This window comes from Berghia stephanieae, chromosome 10, assembly GCF_034508935.2.
Source record: "Berghia stephanieae isolate SIO BIC M18660-M18661 chromosome 10, UCSD_Bste_1.3, whole genome shotgun sequence".
Classification (NCBI taxonomy): domain Eukaryota; kingdom Metazoa; phylum Mollusca; class Gastropoda; order Nudibranchia; family Aeolidiidae; genus Berghia; species Berghia stephanieae.
The window spans coordinates 34987497-34995992 of record NC_088369.1 but is presented as its reverse complement, the minus strand read 5'-3'; positions in this window follow the sequence as shown (position 1 = coordinate 34995992).

Sequence of the window (8496 nt, the reverse complement as noted above, 5' to 3'; positions counted from 1 at the left end):
GGGGGTTGTTTTGTTTTTGTTTTTTTTTTGTTGTTTTTTTTTTTTTTTTTTTTTTGGGGGGGGGGGGGGTTGTTTAAATTTTTTTTTTAATTCTCTCCTTTATTTTAAATATAACTTTGAAACGCATCCTTCCTCTCTCTCTCTCTCTCTCTCTCTCTCTCTCTCTCTCTCTCTCTCTCTCTCTCTCTCTCTCTCTCTCTCTCTCTTTCTCTTATTCTTTATTTCTGTCTTTCTGTCACCCCCCTATCGATATATATATATATATATATATATATATATATATATATATATATATATATATATATATACATGTGTGTGTGTGTGTGTGTGTGTTTGTGTGTGTGTGTCATTTTTACTAGGGGAGCTAGGGGACCAATAATAACACTATCTCCGTCTAGTATTCTTCAATAGCACCGTGTTGTTCTCGATCTTATTTGTGAGCCAAATTTACTCCCTCTATCTTTCTCTCCAACTCAATGACAGGATGTCGTGCACTGGAATAATTAAAGTGTTTAACTTTTTTTTCTCGCCAGAAAATTGGTCCAACGATCGATTAAAATGGCCTTGGTCTAGTCAAAGACTCTAAAACATGGGGCGTTATTGGAGTGTGTGTGTGTGCGTGGGGGGGGGGGGGGGGTTATGTGTGGGTGTGTGTGTGTGTGTGTGTGTGGGTGGGTGGGTGTTGTGTGTTTGTGTGGGTGTGGAGGATGTGGGTGTGTGGGTGGGTGTGGGTGTGTGTTGGTGTGTGGGTGTGTGTGGGTGTGTGTTGGTGTGTGCATGTGTGTGTGTGTGTGTGGGTGTGTGGGTGTGTGCATGTGTGTGTGTGTGTGTGGGTGTGTGATTGTGTGTGTGTTGGTGTGTGGGGTGTGGGTGTGGGTGTTTGTGTGGGTGAGTGTGTGTGTGTGGGTGAGTGTTTGTGGGTGTGTGGGTGTGTGTGTGTATGAGTGTGTGAGTGTGTGTATGTGTGTGTGTGGGTGTGGGTGTGTGGGTGTGGGTGTGGGTGTATGTGTGTGTGTATGGGTGTGTGGGTGTGTGTGGGTATGGGTGTGTGTGGGTGTGTGCGTGTGTGTGTGGGTGTGTGTGGGTGTGTGTGTGTGTGTATGTGTGTGAGTGTGGGCGTTTGTGTGTGTGGTTGTGTGTGTGGGTGTGGTTGCGTGCGTGTGTGTGTGGGTGGGTGGGTGGGTGTGGGTGTGGGTGTGTGTGAAGAAGTGCCAGACAAAGCAGAATGAAATTTGTCAATTTTATATTTTCAAAATAAAAATTGAGTCTACTATAGATAGAACGAAGATGACGTCGCTCAGGTCTTTATTGTTGTTTTTTTATATTACAATTTTTTTTTCGGACAGAGACAACGCTGTTAACGGTCAGGTACTCATTTTACACCTGAGTACGGTGAGAGAATGTGAGTAAAGAGCCTTTTCCGTGGTCTCAACTATGCGCCGAGCGAGGCTCGAACCCAGGAACTTCCGATCCGAAAGCGAGTGTCATACCACTCGACAACATAGTCGCAAGAATATAGATAGTATGCGCTTGGCTAAGAAGCTCACAACATTGCCATCCGGAAGTATAACGGACCAACACACAAAACTGTGTGTAACCTTGAGCGTTTATAGACTGGTTAATACAGTTTAGTGAGAATTACTCGTAAACGCGAATGGCAAAAAGCAATAATAAAGACCAGAGTGACGTCATCTATCTATAATAGAATAGGCTTCAACAATCGTCACGTCACTTCCCTCGTAATGACGCATAGTTACTTAGTAACTGGTTCCAAACTATAGGAACATTGGCGGACGCCCTAATGAAATACTTCTCCGACGAGCATGTATCCAGAGGAGAGAAAAAGTATAAATCTGATCATGTTTTGACTTTCATATATATTATATATATATATATATATATATATATATATATATATATATATATATATATATATATATATATATATATATATTATATTCTTATCACATGACATGTGAAAAAGTTCTAGCCAGCATGAAGAATAAAAAGTACTGATTTTCTTTGCTTCTTAGAACCAAGCTGCTCGTTACTGGGTCGATGTGACATCAGACTCTTGCATCCTATAGATAGTATGCGCTTGGCCAAGGAGTTCACAACATTGCCATCCGGAAGTATAACGGACCAACACACAAACTCTGTGTAACCATGAACGTATAAAGTCAGGTTAATACAGTTTAGTGAGAACAACTCACAAACGCGGATGGCAAAAGCAATAACAAAGGCCTAAGTGACGTCATCTTCGAACTATCCATTGTGCTGTCTTGAAACGTGAGAGTGGTTCACATGTCTTCTTTTCAAGCCCAGTCTTCTTTTCAAGCCCATTAACGTGAGACAATGCAGACAGACACACCCACGAGCCTCAGTAATAGTCTTATTGCCAAAGAATCAATACCCTCACATGTTCCTGCAATCAAAAAGAGAAATAAAACCCGTTGCTTTCGTATATTTGTGCGGCTATGCGGTCTAGTGGTATGCCACTCGCTTTCGGATCGGAAGGTCCTGGGTTCGAGCCTCGCTCGGCGCATTGTTGAGTCCTTGGAGAAGGTACTTAACTCACATTCTCTCACCATACTCAGGTGTAAAATGAGTACCTGGTTAACAGCGGGGTCTCTGTCCGAAAAAATTGTCACAGGCGTCATGTCCCGTCCTAAATGTTAAATGTTGCTGTTGGCTAGGGACCCCTTGTAAAGCGCTTTGAGCACATTTAGTGGATATTGCGCTATATAAAAGCTTAATTTTTTATTTTAAAAAAATATCTGTCCTGACATAACGCCTCAAAACGGTATTATGTGGGCTGGTTAAAATGCTTTAAATTGAATTCTGAATGTATAGATAGTATGCGCTTGGCTAAGAAGCTCACAACAGTGCCATGCCATCCGGAAGTATAACGGTCAACCACACAGATCTCTGTGTAACCATAACTTTTATAGTCTGGATAATACAGTTAAGTGAGAATCACTCATAAACGTGGATGGCAAAATACAATAACAAAGACCCGAGTGACGTCAACTTCATTCTATCTATTGAAGGAACGAAATTGACGTCAGCTCTTTGTTATTGTCTTTAGACAGCCATTTTAATGATAAGATCTCACTAAATTCTTTCAATCGGACTATAAACGTTCAAGGTTAGACACAGTTTTGTGTGTTGGTACATAATGGCTGGCGAATAATGTGAGAATTTTACCTAAGCGCATAGCATCAATTGTCAGAATAGTGAAGTTTGAGTTGGGGTATAATGTTGAGGTCAATAAATAATAATTATATAGATAGAACGAAGATGACGTCACTCAAGCCTTTGTTATTGTATTTTGCCATCCGCGTTTGTGAGTGATTCTCACTAAACTATATCAACCACACTATAAAAGTTCATTGTCACACACAGTTTTGTGTGTTGGTCCGTTATACTTCCGGATGGCAATGTTATGAGCTTCTAAGCCAAGCGCATGCTATCTGTTATGAGCTTCTTAGCCAAGCTCATACTATCTATAAATAGAGATAGTATGCGCTTGGCTAAGAAGCTCATAACATTGCCATCCGGAAGTATAACGGACCAACACACAAACTATGTGTAATCATGAACGTTTATAGTCTGGATAATATAGTATAGTGAGAATCACTCACAAACGCGGATGGCAAAATACAATAACAAAGGCTTGAGTGACGTCATCTTCGTTCTATCTATACTGACATTTTTTGGCCAAAATTTCAACTTCAAAATCGCTTTTTTGGCGACTAGTTCACCTCTATATAATACCGGTCTCAGGCGACGGATGACATTTTCATTTATCACTTTAGCCACGTGCTTCGTTGTTCGATGATTATTTTCTACTTGTTTTGTTTGTTTGTTGTTTTGTTTTTTTGTTTTTTGTTTGTTTTTTTGTTTGTTTTATTTTGCTTTTTTTGTGGGGGGGGGGGGGGGGGGGTTGTTTGGTTTTTTTGTTTTGTTTTTTTCTTGTGTGTTTTTTTTTTTTTTTTTTTTGGGGGGGGGGGGGGCATTTTTGTGCTGTTGTTTTTTTAAACTGTGCCAAAGATGGATGAATCGGGGTCGTCGTGTTTCGTGTTGGAACCGAATCATGTGTCAGTGAGGGTTTTCAGTGTCCAGAGGAGAGACATTTTCAAGATGACATTGGTTGTGAATTTAGCCTGATCATTATTTGATCGAATGTGGTGATACTATAGATAGTTCGAAGTGGACGTCATTCGGGTCTTTGTTATTGTTTTTTGCCATCCGCGTTTATGAGTAATTCTCATTAAACTGTATTAAGCTGACTCTAAACGTTCAATGTTTACATACAGTTTTGTGGGTTGATCCGTTATACTTCCCAATGGCAATGTTGTGAGCTTCTTAGGCAAGCGTATACTATCTATAGATTTTAAAAATCAATAACAAAGGCCTGAGTGACATCAACTTCGTTCTATCTTTTCAGCTCTCTGATTGACGAGAGAAAAGGAATGAGAAGCAAAAATGTGGTGTAAACGACATGAAATTAAAAGTTGAGAGTTGTAGGGCCTATAATTTAACCCTTTTTAAACCCGGTCTTGATTGCGTTAACCGTACAATAACAATTGATAGCCACCATTTGGATGGGCCGCTCGTCAATCCGAAAAAAACTTTCTGCCACATCCTTTAGACCCATCTACTTAAGCACTGGCTGGTGGATAGACCGGAAAGGTGGGGGGGGGGGGGGGTGTCTGAAAAATCACGACTGCACGCGATGTGATCTGGGTTTTCTTTCAAAGTTTTTAATTCTCTTTTCGTGACTTGATTATAACAAGATATGAATAAGTGAGTAGGAAGACATTAACTCACTCAAACCTAACACCGACTATATCCGTTTTTTTACCCTATGCTTATTTATTACATTTTTCTTAGACAAATTATAAGCGTAGTATCAAAGCTATTGTTTTTAAGTTTTACATGTTAATGGTAGTTGAATAAAAATATAATATTTACATGCTCATTTTTAATACATTTTTTTTTTCAATTTTGAAAAGTAGCAAAAATCCCTAGGATGGAGTCAGTTAAGCTTAAATGCTGGCTAACAAACTTCGCGGCATTTGTGTGTTGAACCAAGGCCTTCTATATAGTAACTATATAGAGGGCCTTGGTTGAACCTATGACCTCAAGAAGTCGAGGATAGTGGTTCAAGGTAGACATAGAGTTTGATACCACATTTTTTTTGGAGTGGCGGATCGTAGCCATTGTTAAGATATTATAGCCTGACACTAGAACCCTCTAGGACTTATAGTTTGACGTCATTTTTCTAGGTTTTTGCACCGTCTAGTGAGTTGTCTTTAGTAGTGCTCAAGGAAACAAGTGATTCCATTGGTTAACCTATTGAATACAACTTACAATTTGTTTTCTTTTGTGGCCAAAGACTTGTCTTTTGACGTCATATTTTGGTCAGTGTCCGGCTATAATTGAACGACAGCTAAGGTTGAACCCATGACCTCAAGACGTCGAGGGGAGCGGTTCAAGATAGAGTTTGATACCATTTTTTTTTTTCCAGTGGCGGATAGCTAATACAGTAGAGCCACGCTCTCCACGGCCAGGCGGAGTTGGTTGTCGTACGAATAATGTCGCGGGTTCGAGCCCCATCGCCGCGAAATTTTTATTCTCGAATGTCTTCTGCCACTTTCCTACTCACTTCATTTCTTGATATTATCAACATAAGTGCCTGCTCCACTCACTTTTCTGGATTTTAGTGACTTGTAAAAATGATAAGATGAGTTACCAGGTTAAATAAAAACTCAACTTGTCTGTAAAAAGGTTGAAGTCAATTTTAATTAAGAGGTATATTTAACAAGGACGTAATGAAAACGCCAATGGTACATACGACGACATGAATGCGGTCGATATTACTCAGAAATCGAAAAATTTGTTTATGCGACATGAAGAGAAGCACATCAAAAAGTTTTAAGTAAATTAATGAATTCCTATGCCGTCAATGTGGCGTGCCAACTACAAAATTGTCTTTTGGTATGAAGTGATTGTAGGAAATGAGTAATTGCAAAGAAAAGAAAAAAGAAAAAAACTTTAAATTGATAAAGCTCGAGAAGACGCATTCAGTTATCAGAAATTGTTTTCTACTGCTTTCTACTGAATTACAAATTCCCAGCTGAGTGGTGATCACCATCCAAACAACATCCAATTGTTATTATTGTCCAATTCAAGCTTCAGAAACGAGGATAAATAAATGATGGTCCCACGGGCCTTGTTGTTATTAATGACCATTGGTCATCCGATAGAGTTTGATTAAATAGTTGGTTCTAATATGTAAGATGATTAGATCCGAGCGATAATAATACATTATTGCACCCGAGTACCAAGACGTAATTACTACCTATTTGCACAACAAAAGGGAGAGAAAAAATAACGAAATAAAAACCTTAAAAGTCCAAACGATATGCATTCCCAGGGATCAATATCCCAACATTCAACATTAGTTGAGGATGGGTTGTTTTTGTTTTGTTTTATTATTTTGTTTTTTCTTTTTGTTTTGTTTTGTTTTTTGGGTTTTTTTTTTTTTTTTTTGGTTATTGTTTTTTAATTTGTTGGTGTTCTTGTTCTTTGGGGTTTTTTTGTTTGTTGTTTTTCTTTGCCTTTTTTTTTCTGTTTGTTTTTTGTTTTTTTGTTTGTTTGTTTTTTTTTTTTGCTTTATTTAGGGTTTTCTTTTGTTTGTTTGTTTAAGTTTTTTGTTGGGTTTTTTGGGGGTGTTTTGGGTTTTTTTTTTGTTTTGTTGTCTTTTTTTTTGGGGGGGGGGGGGGGGGGGGGGGGGGGGAGGGGTCTTACTTCTCTGCCCACCTATCACTGACCGCATAGATGAGTCTAATATATTCATCCTTGAAAAAATGTTAATAATAGAATTTTTTTTTTAAACTATGATTATTTATTTTAATCTCAAATTTTCCGTTGCCGGATGTGTAATATTTTAAAATCCATCCTTTTCAATTACCGGATGTGTAGTTTGTTTTAAATTCTCACCTTCTCAGTTAGCCGGATGCATGATTTATAAAAATCCAACCTTTTCAGTTGCGGATTTCACGACCTCTGTGTACCTGTACGGAATGGTAATGGACACGATCAATAATACAGTTATATTGATATATGGGCTAAGGTGGAATACTCACAACATCCAGTAGCCGGATATAACTTACCACCGGCTCAAAACTATGTGTAATCTTAAACATTTATAGTCCTATCCACCCCCTCCACCCCCATACTACTCTTTGTTCCGGGTGGGCTAATCTACAGATCAGGATGTCACGTTCCAATATTATGAAAAAAGACCAGCAGTTGCTGAGATTACACTATAATTTACTCCAGAATCCACGTCGTATGACGTCATCATTTTAATGTATTAGGACTAACCCACACCGGAGACTGATTCCGACGACCCGGCACTGCCGTCCTCTGCCGTCTTCCGGATAAAGACGCCTGACACGGACAAAATACTAAGAATAAAGAGAAGAGCCGCTAGACCTACCCATACCAAGGTAGGTCTAAACAAAAACGACAGAGGATGACGTCGGGTGCTTGGTATGAGTAGGTCCAGCGGCTCTTCACTTTATTCTTAGTATTTTGTCCGCTACCCGACATCTTTATCCGGAAGACGGCAGAGGACGGCAGTGCCGAGTCGTCTGAGTCAGTCTCCGGTGTGGGTTTGCCCTTATTCTGTGGCCCCAAATGGTATCATCTGACCTAGTTCAGTCCCAGGACTTCTAGCACAACAAAGATAATTCGTCATGATGACGCACGCTCCACTGTCAAGTCTGTCATAGTCTGAAAATAAAATACATAGTTAAAATTTTGGCCAGAAAACTCGTCCTTCGAATATCGATCGATTAAAATGTGTGGCTATGTGGTCTTGTGGTATGATACTCGCTTTCGGATCGGAAGGTCCTGGGTTTGAGCCTCGCTCGGCGTATAGTTGCGTCCTTGGAGATGACTCTTTACTCACATCATTCTCTCACCGTACTCAGGTGTAAAATGAGTCAGCGTTGTCTCTGTCCAAAAAAAAATTGTAATATCGCCTAACAGGCGTCATTTCCTGTCCCAATAAATGTTAAATGTTGCTGTTGGCCAGGGACCCCTTGTAAAGCGCCTTGAGCACGTTTAGTGGATATTTCGCTGTTAACGGCCAGGTACTCATTTTACACCTGAGTACGGTGAGAGAATATGTGTAAAGAGCCATCACCAATGACTCAACTATGCGCCGAGGGAGGCTAGAACCCAGGACCTTCCGATCCGAAAGCGAGTGTCATACCACTAGACCACAAAGCCGCAAGTGCATAGAGGGTATGACTTATTTATCTATACTATTTATCAACATATCACTTTATTGATTGCACTAATCTGGCCCATGTCATAAGATAGAATGCGCTTGGCCAAGGAGTTCACAACATTGCCATCCGGAAGTATAACGGACCAACACACAAACTCTGTGTAACCATGAACTTTTATAGTCTGGTT